Here is a 17,497-nt window from a genome sequence, read left to right on the forward strand (position 1 = left end):
GCAGATTCAAACTGTAACAGGAAGTAGCATGGGAATAAAAGACATGTCTCTGTCCATTCATTGGCTGATGCAACCCAGCATGCATGTGTGCCTTTGGTTTGTGTAAGTACAGAGCCTCATATTAACCAAAAGGTCAGACTTTAGACTGAAATAGCAGTGTGTCAATATGTGATTATACAATAGCACCTACTATTAGAAAATATTGCTCAAAATTTGCGCATGCACACAAGTAAAGTGAAGGTCCAGGAAGCAGTGGTGTAGGAGCATAAGTCCAATGGCCTGGACTGGTAATCTGTGGGTTCTGGCAAATGCCAGAGGGGCTGCTGTAAGTTGCCATAGACAGTCACTATATACTGGGCTGGTGGGAGTCTGTTTGGGCTGCTGTGTAGGGATGTAGCGAACTGCCGATTTGGTGTTCGCGAACGCCACTCGCGAACACCGGCAAAAAATGCGAACGTTCGCGAACAGTTCGCGAACTTCGAACACCCGCTAAAATCGTTCGATTCGAACGATCGAAGGATTTTAATCGTTCGATCGAACGATTTTCATTCGAATCGAACGATCGAAGCATTCGATCGAATGCTTTTCATTCGATCGAATGCTTACAATCGTTCGAACGAATGGAAATCGTTCGATTTTTAGCGGTCGAAGGAATTCGAATGGTCGAACGATTTGTATTCGAATCGAACGCGAACTCAAAATGCGAACGTCGCGCGACGTTCGCGAACATTCGGCGGACGCGAACGGTCGAAGTTCGCGCGAACAAGTTTGCCGGCGAACAGTTCGCTACATCCCTACTGCTGTGTGGCCTGTTTGGGCCTCTGTGTACCTGAAATGCCAGGGCCTATTTTGAATCTCAGTCCTGGCCTACCAACCTTGTAAATGCTTCAAATTCCGTGGTAGAGAAACTCTATATAATACACATACAAAGTATTGTAATGGTTATATGCTATAAATCATTATGCAGCTTATGTTTTTGTTCAGTCTGGTGCTTTCTTTCCTTCAACTACAGAGCTGCCTCTTTTATAGCCAGTAGTTGTTTCCCTGCTCTGGCATACTTTTCCTTACCGAAAAGCCCTTTACAGAATACAGATCCATGCAAAGTGGGGCCACTATTTTTTCCTTTATTTCCCGCCTGTAGATTTTGCCTGGAAATATTCCTAGTTTTGACCAAGTACCAGTGCTTGAATTGAGGTGAAAGAGGTGGAAGAGTTGGCCACCAAAGGAGTCGATTGACAAGATCAAAGGTCTTTTAGCTTACTTGGAACAGTGGCTTTGCTGAAGGATTGGAATGCGGAACTCAGGTGGCACGTATATCATACCTATGGGATATCAGCAGGAGCGGAGGACTGGACAGATAGGATCTGGCTGGCCAGTTGAGGAAATAAGGAAGCAATGATTTTCGCAGGAGGAACAATTGGTTCTTGATCTTCATTGATGCGCCCCTCTGAAACAATGCTTCTGGATAGGGCATCTGCCTTCCGATTTCTGGAGCCAGGGCGATATGTAAGGACAAAGTTGAATTGTGCAAAGAAGAGTGCCCATCTTGGATTGCCGTGACTTTAGAAGAACCCATCTCAAATCCCTCACTAATTAATCTAGTTGTTTGCACACTCAAAATCAAAGCAGAAACAGTTCAACGTATGAGTGGTTTGAAAAAAATAATTTTTACTTTTTGTTCAGAAACATTTTACATAGACAACGCCTTACAGCATATGGCATAATTTATACAATTAAAAAAATAGCATAGAATATCAACCACCCATTAGTTATATGTAGCAAGCAAGAAATCAGCAAGGGAGCGGATACACCTATACTTTATAGCATCATAATTCATATGGCTTGAAAGTGTTAGAGTGCAATAAACAAGTGTAGGCAGTGTGCCATATCGTATTAAATTATTTAAAAACATTAAAACACACACATTCAAGGTCAAATGACATCCCCTATTGTTTTATATACCATGACCCATCTAGTGACCATATCCATAAATAAAATTATAAATTAAAGATAATATATAGTTAATCATGTGTAAAAAATTCCTAAAGGTCTACCTTATGTATCATATATGCATATTTACATGAGAATAGTGTGCAATCAATCATATCTGAAAATTCATAGACCCATCATATATATATACATAAAAACTAAGATGATTACATGCTCCATAAGGCGCTTAATATTTAATTATTATACATATCTATATAAATATGAATGTGCAATATATTTAAAGTGACAGTGCCCATTTTACTCATATTGTGAAATCTTCATGCCATACTTTGCGAAGGTTAGCATCTGTGCATGAAAAAATTAATTTCAATTGATATTGTCCCATAAGATCTGTAAAAATAGTGACATAAGAGAAAATTAAAAACATAATTAAAAACATCAGACAACAAACAACGTATACTCATTTCACCACAGGCTGAGGTCATTTAACCCTAAGCAGGAAATCCTGAAGAGAAATACTTCCCAAAGGAAGTCTCTGCTATCTCCTCTAATTCACCAAAAGATTATTATATACAATAAATATCAAAAGAACAGGGACAACTCCCTGTCTTCATTGAGGCCATTGGGGGAAAGAGCCTGCAGCTTATATATCCACTTCAGTTCCCGCTGTTTAAGTAATGTTTCTCTGTTTCCCCCCCGAATTGGCATTTTCACTTTTTCAATCCCCATGAATCTCAATTGATTTACTTGGTGGTGCGCTTCCACAAAGTGTCTCGATAAGGGAGATGCAATTTTCCCAAGTCTCACATCACTTCTATGTTCTCCAATACTAACAGTTAAGGATCTGGTGGTTTCACCTATATAAATTTTGCCACACGGGCACTTCACCATATACACAACATGGTCAGATTGACAATTGATATAGACCATCACCTCAAAGCCTCTGCCAGTCATCGGATGATAAAACTTATCCGTTCGCACCACAAAGTTGCAATTGACACAATGCCCACACCTATACATTCCTTTGGTATTACTCAACCAAGTACCTTGTTTCTTTTGGGGTTCACTTAGTGCATGGACCAATTGATCCCTCAGATTGGATGCTCTTTTGTACGCCATCATTGGTGGTTCAGCTACCCATGGTTCCAATTTCCGATCCATCTGCAATAAATGCCAATGGCGGTTTATAACTCCTTTCACATATCCTGATCGCCTCGAGTATGTGGTGACAAAGGGTAATCTTTCTGATTTTTTACAAACTTTTTTGGATAAAAGGTTGTTTCTCGGTATCTTCTCACTTTCTCCCTTACTCCTTCCAATAAGTTGGTTTCATAACCTCTACTAGAAAAATGAGCCACCATTTCCTCAGACCTTTCGTCAAATTTAGCTTCCTCACTGACAATACGTCTAACTCGTAAAAGTTGGCTATATGGTAATCCCCTAATCGTAGAAGGTGGATGGAAGCTATTCGGGTCCAAATACGTAACCCTGTCAGTTGGTTTTCTATAAATATCGGTCATCAGTTTCCCTTCAGTCAGTCCAACTATAACATCTAGAAAGTGTATCTGGTTTTTGTCATATTCAAGGGTAAATTTAATTATCGGAATTCTAGAATTCAGATATTCCGCAAACATTAATAGTGAACTCTCAGATCCCTGCCAGATAAAAAATAGATCGTCTATGTAGCGAAGCCACATCAATGTACAAGGCCAAAACTCCTGATTGCTATATATGAACGTGTCCTCAAAATGTGCCATAAATAAATTAGCATAGGCTGGAGCGACATTTGACCCCATTGATGTGCCTTGGCTTTGTTCATAAAATTTACCTTCAAAGAGAAAATAGTTATTTTTAAGGACCCATCCCAGGAATTGCAGGAGCAGGTTCATCACCCCATCTGGAAGTTCAAGGTTTCCAATTACAGCCGTAATAACCTCAATTCCCTGTTTTAATGTTTTTAAATAATTTAATACGATATGGCACACTGCCTACACTTGTTTATTGCACTCTAGCACTTTCAAGCCATATGAATTATAATGCTATAAAGTACATCGAATGATTTTGTCCTGATCTGTAAATCTTCTGGGCGCCTTGTGTATCTGTGTGGAGCGATGTAAACAATAGGGTCACATGTAGCTGAAGTTGCTTAGCAACAGGGTAAACAGATGCGCATGCTTCCTTTTTGAATACTGCGCAGTATAGCGCCACGTCACCAAGCCAGATGACTCATCGGCGGAAATGACGTAGGCGGAAGTGACGGCACATACCCGGAAGTACAGGAAGCGCACGAACGAAGCGTCCAGTTAGTGATTGAATATTGATTGAATAGGGTATTTATACCTCAACTAAACTCAGTCAGCATCAGAATCCCCTTGACAAAGGCCTTGGTGCCGAAATGTTGGGGCCATTCTCATTTTTCTGGTAGGTGTATCCGCTCCCTTGCTGATTTCTTGCTTGCTACATATAACTAATGGGTGGTTGATATTCTATGCTATTTTTTAAATTGTATAAATTATGCTATATGCTGTAAGGCGTTGTCTATGTAAAATGTTTCTGAACAAAAAGTAAAAATTATTTTTTTCAAACCACTCATACGTTGAACTGTTTCTGCTTTGATTTTGAGTGTGCAAACAACTAGATTAATTATAGATACTGGTTACCTTTAGTAGGGGTAACATTTGTTTCTGCACCTCTCGCTAATCTTTGAAAGTTTTGGTGTGCCCTCCATTCATTTCTAATTGCAAATCCCTCACTAACCCAGGAAAGGAATCTTAGGCACCTCAAAGACACACTTCTCCAGCTTGGCAAAAAGGGAGATAACTTCTTTCACCCGGGTACTGGTAACTTTCCAAGTCTTTGGAGAAGATTAAAATGTCGTCCAAGTACATGTCTATGAATTTCCCCAGACGATGCAGGGGCATTGCAAAGGCTGAAGAGCATTACCAGGTATTCATAATGCCCATCTCTGGTGTTGAATGCTGTCTTACATTCGTCGACCTCTCAGATGCTGGTAAGGTTGTATGCTCCCCGAGAAGATCTTAGCCCCTCTGAGTTGATCGAAGAGCTCAGAGATGAGAGGCAGAAGGTATTGGTTTTTAACCGTAATGTTGTTCAAGCCCCTGTAGTCTATACAGGGATGCAATCCACAATCCTTCTTCTCCACAAGCAGAACTACACCCCTGCTGAAGGTCTAATGAATCCTCGCTGAAGGTTATCTTGGATATATTTCTTCATTGCGGAAGTTTTGGCAGGTGACATATGATGACATAACACCTGATGTATTGTTCCAAAGACTGATTTGTTTTTATGTCTGACTGTTTGTCCGTGGAGGGTATGTAGGTGAGAAAGATAAATCAATCCCCATGAGAGAACAGAATGCCCGCCAAAACTTAGATACAAACTGAACCTTCTGTCCGAAAAAATGTTCAATGGGGCCCCATGCAACTTAAATATATTAGACAGAAAGAGTTCACTAAGAGGCTCGGCTGAAGGGAGGGTGGGAAGGTAGACATTTTACTAAAGCAATCCACCACCACCCAAATGACAGTATTCCCTCTAGAAGGAGGCAATTCCACAATGAAATCCATGGCAATATGTGTCATGGCCTATCAGGAATAGGAAGTGACTGTAATAGGCCCTGAGGTAAAGACCAGGAAGATTTAGAACGTTGGCAAACTATGAATGAATCAATAAAATTACCAACATCCTGTCTCAGCCACCACAAATAGCGAGACAGAAGGGAACAGATCTTACTGCGGCCTGTATATCTGGCAATTTTAGAGTCATGAGTCTCTGCCAAAACTGCCTCACGTGGGTTTTCTGGAACAAAGAGTTTACCAGGAAGCACAATAGGAGGAGAATTGGAGCAGAGGTGAATGCCACTTTCAACAGATGATAGGCTTCTATAGCTTCAGCAGAAGAGCTCAGAGATGAGAGGCAGATGGTATTGGTTTTTAACCGTAATGTTGTTCAAGCCCCTGTAGTCTATACAGGGATGCAATCCACAATCCTTCTTCTCCACAAGAAGAACTCCACCCCTGCTGAAGGTCTAATGAATCCTCGCTGAAGGTTATCTTGGATATATTTCTTCATTGCGGAAGTTTTGGCAGGTGACATATGAGGACATAACACCTGATGTATTGTTCCAAAGACTGATTTGTTTTTATGTCTGACTGTTTGTCTGTGGAGGGTATGTAGGTGAGAAAGATAAATCAATCCCCATGAGAGAACAGAATGCCCGCCAAAACTTAGATACAAACTGAACCTTCTGTCCGAAAAAATGTTCAATGGGGCCCCATGAAACTTAAATATATTAGACAGAAAGAGTTCAGTAAGAGACTCGGCTGAGGGGAGGGTGGGAAGGTAGACATTTTACTAAAGCAATCCACCACCACCCAAATGACAGTATTCCCTCTAGAAGGAGGCAATTCCACAATGAAATCCATGGCAATATGTGTCATGGCCTATCAGGAATAGGAAGTGACTGTAATAGGCCCTGAGGTAAAGACCAGGAAGATTTAGAACGTTGGCAAACTATGAATGAATCAATAAAATTACCAACATCCTGTCTCAGTATTGGCCACCACAAAGAGCGAGACAGTAGGGAACAGATCTTACTGCGGCCTGTATGTCTGGCAATTTTAGAGTCATGAGTCTCTGCCAAAACTGCCTCACGTGGGTTTAATGGAACAAAGAGTTTACCAGGAAGCACAATAGGAGAAGAATTGGAGCAGAGGTGAATGCTACTTTCAACAGATGATAGGCTTCTATAGCTTCAGCAGAACAAATATTAGTATCGGCCCCTTTCTTAGTAAGAGCTGCTGATAATAATTGGTGAACCCCTAAAAGCTTTGGATGGCCCTTAATGAAAGGGGTTGTGCCTAATCTAGGCCTGAACCTTAGTTGGATCCTCTCCAGGTTTTCTTTAATATATCCCTCCATGGCCTGGGACTCTGGAAGAAAGAGAGGGTAAAATCTACTCTTAGTAGGAGAAGAACCTGGAGTCAAATCTATAGCACAGTCATAGGGTCTGTGCAGAGGCAGGGTTTCAGCTGCTCTTTTAGAGAAAACATCAGAGTAGGAGGAATAAACAGAAGGTAACCCCTCAAGAGAGGTAGCAGCCAGTACTTGGGGAGACTTAGGAATGAAGGCTTACAGCCAATACCCCAATGTAACAGCTTGCCTGTGACCCAATAAATTTGAGGGTTGTATTCCCGTAGCCAGGGAAGCCCTAGAATCTCCAGAGTGTGAAAGCAATGGATGATATTGGAGAAAATCCCCTCAGAGTGATCCCCCACATATAAAAGAAGTCTTTCAGTTAGGGAAGAAACCAACCCATCCCCTAGGGGATTACCATCTATTGCCACCAGTTTGACTGGCGAGTCTAAGCATTTAGTAGGTATTCCATGCCTTAGCACAAAGCTGAAATCCAAAAAGTTCCCAGCTGCGCGGAATCTAGAAAAGCGGAGCACTCAATGCAACCCAACTCAGGAGTAGCAGGAGAAATAATTGAGAGGATAGTTGTTGGGGAGTTCATACAGCATGACCCAAACAGGACTACCTAGATCTGTTTAGGTTCTGATGTTTCCTGGCCCCTTGGGACAGGAATTGCAGAGATGCCCTTTTCCCTACAATAGAGGCACAAGCCATTAGCAATTAGACATTAGCCTGTGAGCCCTTTCTTCAGTGGTTATCCTGGTAGGGCCCAGTTGCATGGTTTCCTCTCGGGATCTAGGTGTAGATAGGAGAGGTTTAAAATGAGGAGGAACTGAAGGGATATCATTGGGGTATCTTCCTGGCGTCCTATGCCTCCTATCATTTTGTATAGCCAAGTCTAGGGAGGATGGAAATGGAAAATTAACCAAGCTATCTTTGATAGCCGCAGACAGTCCCACCCTAAACTGGCTTTTCAGAGTGGTGTCATTACAGCCCGTATCTACCATCCAACGGCGTAACCCAGTGCAATAGTCCTCGGCCCTCCACTTGCCTTGCTTGTGATTACATATATCTGCATCGGCAGATCTGGATCATTATAAAAAATGGCCATAGCTTGGAAAAGTTTTCTAGGGAAAGACAGGGTGGATCACTAGGGCTGAATGCTCAGAGCTAGGGATCCCCTTGTAACAAGGCCGTGACAAAAATAACCCTAGATTCATCGGTAGGGAAGGAATAGGGTAAAAATTCAAAATGGAGTTTACATGCCTTCTGGAAGGCAAAGAACTTGCGGCAATCCCCAGAAAATTTCTCAGGAAAGGGGATATTGGGTTCCACAAAGGGGCTACCAGAGGGGAGTGGTAGTGGTCTACTTGTCGAACCTGGGTGGGTGAAGCAGGAACGACTGGTTGCTGTTGGAGCATCTGCACGATGACGCCACACGGTGCTCCGGTTAAAGCTGGAAACACCCAAGCGCTGTGCAATGCAGAAGTGGCCGAAGAAATAGTACATTTATTACACAAACATTCTATAACCTGTCAAATTTAGTAAAATGGATGTGTTATTTAGGGGGTATTGCCACAAAATGGCCATGGTCAAAAATCTGATTATTTTGATCATTATTCAGTCAAAATAGCAAAAGTCTAACCCTGATTAGTAACACCTAATTACAACTGAGAACATAATAGTCATTTGTCATTCTTATTATTGTTTTTTTTCCCTTTATTCTCTAACTCTGTTTTTAATAATTATGTTTTATTGTTTTCAAGATTCAGTTTCAAACACTCCTGATTAATGACTCATTGATTTCTTACCCTTATTTTCTCGATTTTCGACACTTAACTCTCTGCCTCTTAAAGGGACAATAAAACACTACATTTTCATTGCTTAATGATCCAGAAGAATGCAACAACTAGACTTAGCTTTTTAGTAACAAGCATAGGCAGGTGTTATGTTTACTTTGGACACACTCCAGTAATATTATTTTATGCCTAGCCACAGGGTTGGACCAGTTGAAATGACACCCCAGGCACTGTGGCCACAACCCCCTCCCTACGAGTACCCTTTTTCCCTGCTTGCGCCAACGACTGGGGGCCCAGGAGGGAGGTCAGGGTCAGAAGCAATAATGGGTCTGTGCTGGCAGGGTCCACAAACGCTGGGGGCCCACTTAGCCCAGTCCAACCATGCCTAGCCATAAAAGTATAGTAGTAGTAATAGTTACTCTAATCTGTCAGGATTTACACATGTGACTGACAAGGGGCTTCAGTGTTATTCTGAGGAAGAACAGTGAAAAAGGCAGCAGGTAAAGGTCATGCAAAAGATAAGAGAGAATGTCCAAGCAGGTCAAGGGGGACCCTGCACGGCTCTGTTTCATTGGTAGCCGTTGCAATTTTGTGCAGGGGGTGGTGCTGGCTGATGTGTTTTTGCTCCTGTCACAGGTTACCTACACTTTTGTGCGTGGGGGGGCGCTGGTGACCCTCAACTTTGCTCTCATTGAGGCATGGCATGGGCCCCCAAACATACATCCGTGCAGTCTGAAAAGGACTTCATCAATATTGCCCTTACCCACTGGGGTTTTCAAAACGACCCGACAGATATTATCCAAACTGTTGGGAGGCTCCCAACATACAGTACATATTTTTGATTTGTCTTCCTTATTAAGGTCACATGGTTTTAAAGGTTTGACTTGTATACAGCCAAACACTAACAATACATCAAAATCTGAGACTTTCAGAAAGTGTTGGAATTTGGCTGAATCCTGTATTTAGTGCATCCTTGCTTCATTTTTCCACTAGAATAATGGGAACTGAAAAAGAAGGTTTAGTGACTTTATCTCTTCCTGTACAATTATTTAAACACTCTTTTCAGTCATTCACACCATTTCAACCTCCTTTTCTTCCTGACATCTCTTTATCGTGGCTTCATGCTCTCTAACAGTTTACCATATTTCCACCATTTTACCAAACATTTTGGCTTATTTGCTTTACCCTTTGTTCTCTATGGTTTTGCCATTAGAAGATGGCAATAACAGAGTGAACATTCATTATTTTGCTTTATGACCTACAGAAAAGAGGAGATGACAAGTTGGGCTGCTAGGAAGAGACAGTGATTCTTTTTTGGAATATGATAGCCTTTAAATTTAGGTCTTGCAATAATTGTGTTTAGGAAAGCAATAACCCAGAACTGCCCTGCTGTTTTGTCACTTAATTAAAATGAAACACTGTAGAGAGAAGTTTATACTGGTTGAATACACCCTTCACAGCATTTATTCAATTGCTGCCATGGGTGCAATGCAGAGATAAAAAAAATATTTTATCACGAAAGACCACATTCATATCCATCGAAGGGGGGAATTAAACGGTTTGACAGGGCATTGTGCCCAGAAGTGATGCAGTTGTACAGAATCCATGGAGATTCATTTAATGTAATACAACTGCACAGCAACAAAAGTAATTTATTAGTGTATCAATTTAAAGTAAAAAAAGTACCCTTTTCATATGTAGGCGTTACCTTCTTTCTTCTTAAAGGAATATGGACATCTAATAGCTTATACTGTACCTAAAAACAGTATAACATTATTCAAATGATGTCGTTTTTTTTAATTGCATAACTATAATCCAGTTAACATTCAATGATAGGATTATAGTAATTAACCCTCCTAATATAAATTAGTAATGCAAATTTGAACCCTGACTGTAAGATTGTGAGTTGCCTGTCCCAACTGAATTAATTCATGCATGGATTTCCTCCACTCATGTGGAAGACAAAAAAACAAGGCATAAGAAAACACATCAGACCTGATTTTTAAGCCACACTTATTTAGTAAGTTACAGTGCAAGAGACAAGAACAAGAAGCGAAAGGGATGGTATGAGAGAAAGAAAGCCGAAGAAGGAATGCGAACTGTGCAATGAATAAAGTTGGACCTCCCCAGCAGGCTGTGTAATCTTTGCATTAAGAACACAGACTGACACAGACATGACAACTGGTGATGGGGAAAGGAAGATGATATGAGAGTGAAAGCAGAGAAAGTAATGAGAACTGTAGAATGAATAAAGTTGGATCTCCCCTGCAGGCTGGATGTGTAATCTCTGCATTAAGCACAAACTGAGTGGTGCAGACATAACAACCACTATGCAAATCTTGGGTTGTATTATCCAGGAAATGGAAATTGTGCATTAATCAAGACCTGTTCTCTGCTGCCTCTGTTGTTATACACCTGGTTCAACAGGTCTAGGTGATAGTGGTTAGGCTTAGACTTCTTCAATGCCAATGTTGCTAAACCTGTGAAATTCAGAGAGTTCAACACTCAGCTACAGCAATTAAATTCCAACAAATTCCTTTAGTAATTGTGGTTAGCCCATTGCAGGGTGGGATAGCCTTCAACACAAACATGTAATTATAAAGTGCCAACATACTGTATTTTGCAGTATACATTGAGGGGCATATTTATTATGTGTTTTTTTTACTGGATTTTGTAACTTACTTGCAAAGGTCTGAAGTAATGTAAAATAACTGCGGAAAATCTCATGGTGTAAAATATAACACACCTCGATAACTTCGCCATTTATGTTACACAGCTTTTTACACAGAGCAATACCGAAGGTAAAGATGGCCATGCCCAGAAGATATTGGGCAAGGCCCTCTTAACCTTTGTTATTGCTCATTGTCACGAACACGGTACTTCCAACCGCACGTGACTTTAGTTGTGACTATCAGGGGTCACTCACTCAGTCACTCACCCACCTTGCACACAGGCTAGACCAGTGATCCCCAACCAGTAGCTCATGAGCAACATGTTGCTCTCCAACCCCTTGGATGTTGCTCCCAGTGGCCTCAAAGCAGGTGCTTATTTTTGAATTCCAGGCTTGGAGGCAAGTGTTGGTTGCATAAAAACCAGGTGCACTGCCAAACAGAGCCTTAATGTAGGTTAACAATACACATAGGGGCTACCAAATGGCCAATCACAGCACTTATTTGGCACCCCAAGAACATTTTTCATGCTAGCGTTGCTCCCCAACTCCTTTAACTTCTTGATGTTGCTCACAAGTTCAAAAGGTTGGGGATCCCTGGGCTAGACTAACACAAAAGCACCCCAAACACCAACCAACACCCACAAAACTCATTCACTGCCACCATCTATCATTCACAGGCGATAGAAACCTAATGTGACTATTCCCCTGTTCTCTCTAACAGGTAATAACTCACAATACACCAATGCATTAAACACTCTCTCACTATAGTCAGTTAGTTCCTACTGATTCAACAAGTACTTCAGTAGGGATGTAGCGAACGTCGGAAAAAAAGTTTGCGAACATATTCGCGAACTTGCGCAAAAATGCGAGCGGTTCGCGAACGGTTCGCGAACCCCATAGACTTCAATGGGAAGGCGAACTTTAACATCTAGAAAAGACATTTCTGGCCAGAAAAATGATTTTAAAGTTGTTTAAAGGGTGCAACGACCTGGACAGTGGCATGCCAGAGGGGGATCAAGGGCAAAAATGTATCTGAAAAATCTGCCTGTGTGTGCTTGGAAGAGATAGTGTAGGGGGAGAGCTGTTAGTGATTTCAGGGACAGATGATAGTAAGCTTGCTGGCTAGTAATCTGCTTGATACTGCTCTGTATTGGAGGGACAGAAGTCTGCAGGGATTTGAGGGACATTTTAGCTTAGGTAGCTTTGCTGGCTAGTAATCTACTGTTCTCTTTAAACAACTGCCATACGTTGACCTTGTAGGCATTGTTTGCCCAGTTTTTTTGGACGCAGCCACTGAAGCACAGTTGCCAGAAAAAATATGCCATATAAATGCTGAAAATAGTAATTTTTCGCCATACGTTGACCTTGTAGACATTGTTTGCCCAGTTTTTTTGGACGCAGCCACTGAAGCACAGTTGCCAGAAAAATTATGCCATATAAATGCTGAAAATATAAATTTTTTTGGTTGCAGCCACTGAAGCACAGAGGCCAGAAAAATTATGCCATATAAATGCAGAAAATATGCATTTTTTTGGTCGCAGCCACTGAAGCACAGTTGACAGAAAAATTATGCCATATAAATGCTGAAAATATAAATTTTTTTGGTTGCAGCCACTGAAGCACAGAGGCCAGAAAAATTATGCCATATAAATGCAGAAAATATGCATTTTTTTGGTCGCAGCCACTGAAGCACAGTTGCCAGAAAAAAATATGCCATATAAATGCTGAAAATAGTCATTTTTTGCCATATACGTTGAGTCAACGTATGGCAAAAAATTACTATTTTCAGCATTTATATGGCATATTTTTTCTGGCCTCTGTGCTTCAGTGGCTGCGGCCAAAAAAACTGGGCAAACAATGCCTACAAGGTCAACGTCGTTGACCTTGTAGGCATTGTTTGCCCAGTTTTTTTGGCCGCAGCCACTGAAGCACAGAGGCCAGAAAAAATATGCCATATAAATGCTGAAAATAGTAATTTTTTTGGTCGCAGCCACTGAAGCACAGTTGCCAGAAAAATTATGCCATATAAATGCTGAAAATATAAATTTTTTTGGTTGCAGCCACTGAAGCACAGAGGCCAGAAAAATTATGCCATATAAATGCTGAAAATATAAATTTTTTTGGTTGCAGCCACTGAAGCACAGAGGCCAGAAAAATTATGCCATATAAATGCAGAAAATATGCATTTTTTTGGTCGCAGCCACTGAAGCACAGTTGCCAGAAAAATTATGCCATATAAATGCAGAAAATATGCATTTTTTGGACGCAGCCACTGAAGCACAGTTGCCAGAAAAAAATATGCCATATAAATGCTGAAAATAGTCATTTTTTGCCATACGTTGACCTTGTAGACATTGTTTGCCCAGTTTTTTTGGTTGCAGCCACTGAAGCACAGAGGCCAGAAAAAATTAAACCAGTAGGGTTTGCACCCTAGTTTGTAACGGTGGCGGAGGGAGGAGGAGGACGCTAAAGGACAGCTGTGTGTGGAGTCATGAGGCTTGAAGAGAAGGACAGCTGCATAGAAGTCAGAACAAGTCTTCCGGCGTGCAGTAACCCTCCGAGATCCACCCCTCATTCATTTTAATAAAGGTCAGGTAATCGACACTTTTGTGACCTAGGCGAGTTCTCTTCTCAGTTACAATCCCTCCTGCTGCACTGAAGGTCCTTTCTGAGAGCACACTTGAGGCTGGGCAAGACAAGAGGTTCATGGCAAATTGTGACAGCTCTGGCCACAGATCAAGCCTGCGCACCCAGTAGTCCAGGGGTTCATCGCTCCTCAGAGTGTCGATATCTGCAGTTAATGCCAGGTAGTCCGCTACCTGCCGGTCGAGGCGTTCTTTGAGGGTGGATCCAGAAGGGTTGTGGCGCTGCCTTGGACAGAAAAACATTTGCATGTCTGACGTTACAGACTGGCCAAAGGGCTTTGTCCTTGCAGGTGTGCTCGTGGCAGGATTACTGGCACCTCTGCCCCTGGAATGTTGATGAGTTCCTGAAGTGACATCACCCTTAAAAGCATTGTACAACATGTTTTGCAGGCTGGTTTGTAAATGCCGCATCTTTTCGGACTTGTGGTATGTTGGTAACATTTCTGACACTTTATGCTTGTACCGAGGGTCTAGTAGCGTTGCGACCCAGTACAGGTCCTTCTCCTTAAGCCTCTTGATACGGGGGTCCTTCAACAGGCATGACAGCATGAAAGACCCCATTCTCACAAGGTTGGATGCAGAGCTATCCATCTCCGCTTCCTCATTATCAAGGACTGCATCATCCACGGTCTCCTCCCCCCAGCCACGTACAAGACCAGGGGTCCCCAAAAGGTCACCACTAGCCCCCTGGGAAGCCTGCTCCTGTTGGTCCTCCTCCTCCTCCTCCACAAAGCCACCTTCCTCCTCTGACTCCACTTCTGGCACCTCTCCCTGCGTTGCAGCAGGTGCCTGGGTTCGTTCTGGTGATTCCGACCAGAAATCGTGCGCTTCCAGCTCCTCGTCACGCTGGTCTACAGCCTCATCTGTCACTCGTCGCACGGCACGCTCCAGGAATAAAGCGAAGGGTATTAGGTCGCTGATGGTGCCTTCGGTGCGACTGACCATATTTGTCACCTCTTCAAAAGGTCGCATGAGCCTGCAGGCATCGCGCATAAGCACCCAGTAATGGGGGGAAAAAATCCCCAGCTGTGCAGATCCAGTCCTACCACCCAGTTCAAAAAGGTACTCGTTGACGGCCCTTTGTTGTTGCAGCAGACGTTCCAACATAAGGAGCGTTGAATTCCAGCGAGTCTGGCTGTCAGAAATCAAACGCCTGACTGGCATGTTGTAGCGCTGCTGAATGTCAGCAAGGCGTGCCATGGCTGTGTAGGAACGTCTGAAATGGGCCGACACCTTTCTGGACTGGGTGAGAACGTCCTGGAATCCTGGGTACTTGGAGACAAAACGTTGGACTATTAAATTTAACACATGTGCCATGCAGGGCACATGTGTTAAATTGCCTAGTCTCAACGCTGCCAACAGATTGCTTCCATTGTCACACACCACTTTTCCGATCTGCAGTTGGTGTGGGGTCAGCCACCGATCGGCCTGTGACTGCAGAGATGACAGGAGTACAGATCCGGTATGGTTTTGCTTTCCAGGCACGTCATCCCCAAGACAGCGTGACAACGGCGTACCTGGCACGTCGAATAGCCTAGGGGGAGCTGGGGGTGCACAGGTGTGGAGGAGGAGAAGGAGGACCCAGCAGCAGAGTAAGAAGAAGAAGAAGACAAGGTAGAGAGCGATGGAGGAGTAGAGGTGGTGGCAGAATCGCGTGCAATCCGTGGCGGTGACACCAACTCCACTGTTGTTGTTGAGCTACCCATTCCCTGCTTCCCAGCCATTACCAAGTTCACCCAGTGGGCAGTGTAGGTGACATACCTGCCCTGACCATGCTTGGAGGACCATGCGTCAGTAGTCATATGGACCTTTGGCCCAACACTAAGTGACAGAGATGCGGTAACTTGGCTCTGCACATGTTGGTACAGGTGTGGTATTCCCTTTTTAGAAAAAAAATTGCGGCTGGGTACCTTCCACTGCGGTGTCCCAATTGCTACAAATTTGCGGAAGGCCTCAGAGTCCACCAGCTGGTATGGTAAAAGCTGGCGGGCTAAGAGTGCAGACAAGCCAGCTGTCAGACGCCGGGCAAGGGGGTGACAGTCAGACATTGGCTTCTTACGCTCAAACATGGCCTTCACAGAAACTTGGCTGGTGGCAGATGACTGGGAATGGGAACAGGTGGTCAAGGTGGAAGGCGGAGTGGAGGGTGGTTCAGACGGGTCAAGGAGAGCAGAGGTAGAGCAGTAAGATGCTGGACCAGAAGGAGTGTGGTTTTTAGTTTGCCTGTTGCCTTTGAGGTGTTGCTCCCAAAGTGCTTTGTGCTTGCCGCTCATGTGCCTTCGCATAGAAGTTGTACCTATGTGGCTGTTGGGCTTACCAAGGCTCAGTTTCTGACTGCACTCATTGCAAATTACAATGCTTTTGTCAGAGGCACACACATTAAAAAAATCCCACACTGCTGACTTTTTGGAAGTGTGCGATCTGGCGGTAACAGTAGAAGTTGGCGGCATTGGCGGCAATGGCGGGTGCGTTGGCCGGCTGAACACAGGTGCCGATACATGTTGTTGCCCTACTGATCCCTGCGGGCTGTCCTCCCTGCTTCTTCTAAGTCTTATTCTCCTACTGCCTCTCTGACTCTCCGTCTCTCCATCTGAACTACCCTCCTCTTGCTCTCTTCTACTAGGCACCCACAAAACATCAATCTCCTCATCATCATTCTCCTCAGATGCATCAATTTCTTCTGACACATCACAGAAGGAAGCAGCAGCGGGGACCTCCTCCTCATCACTCATTATGTCCATCTCTGTCGTGTTCTCTGCCAGAATTAAATCTGGTGTAAGGTCCTCATCTCCTTCATCTTCTTCTGGCAATAATGGTTGCGCATTACTCAGTTCAAGAAACTCATGGGAAAATAACTCCTCTGACCCCAGTGAAGAAGGGGCACCGGTGGTGGAGGAAGTGTTACGTGGGGTGGCCATAGCAGTGGAGGATGAGGAGGATGTTGTGGTAAAGTTAGAAACGGTAGAGGATGGGGTGTGCTGTGTAAGCCAGTCAACTACCTCTTCAGCATTTTGGGAGTTCAGGGTCATTGGCTTTTTAAAACTGGGCAATTTGCTAGGGCCACAGGATTGCATAGCAGCACGGCCCCTAGCACGGCCTCTGCGTGGCGGCCTGCCTTTGCCTGGCATTATTTTTTAAAAAACAACAACAACAACAAAACTCAGTTGGTTTTTCTGGAAACGATAATACACACAGCTAGATGGCGGGTTGAAGAAAACAGTGTGCAAATAATGCCTACAAGGTCAACGTATACACTACTACAGCGGTGGATACGGATTACGTAAAATATATTATGGCTGCTTGAAAAAAGTCACTCCGGTGTTTTTTCTGGAGACGGTAATATTATGGATATTTAGACAGAATGTGAACAAGGTCACACAGCTAGATGGCGGGTTGAAGAAAACAGTGTGCAAATAATGCCTACAAGGTCAACGTATACACTACTACAGCGGTGGATACGGATTACGTAAAATATATTATGGCTGCTTGAAAAAAGT

This window comes from Xenopus laevis, chromosome 9_10L (assembly GCF_017654675.1).
Source record: "Xenopus laevis strain J_2021 chromosome 9_10L, Xenopus_laevis_v10.1, whole genome shotgun sequence".
NCBI classification, from domain to species: Eukaryota; Metazoa; Chordata; class Amphibia; order Anura; family Pipidae; genus Xenopus; species Xenopus laevis.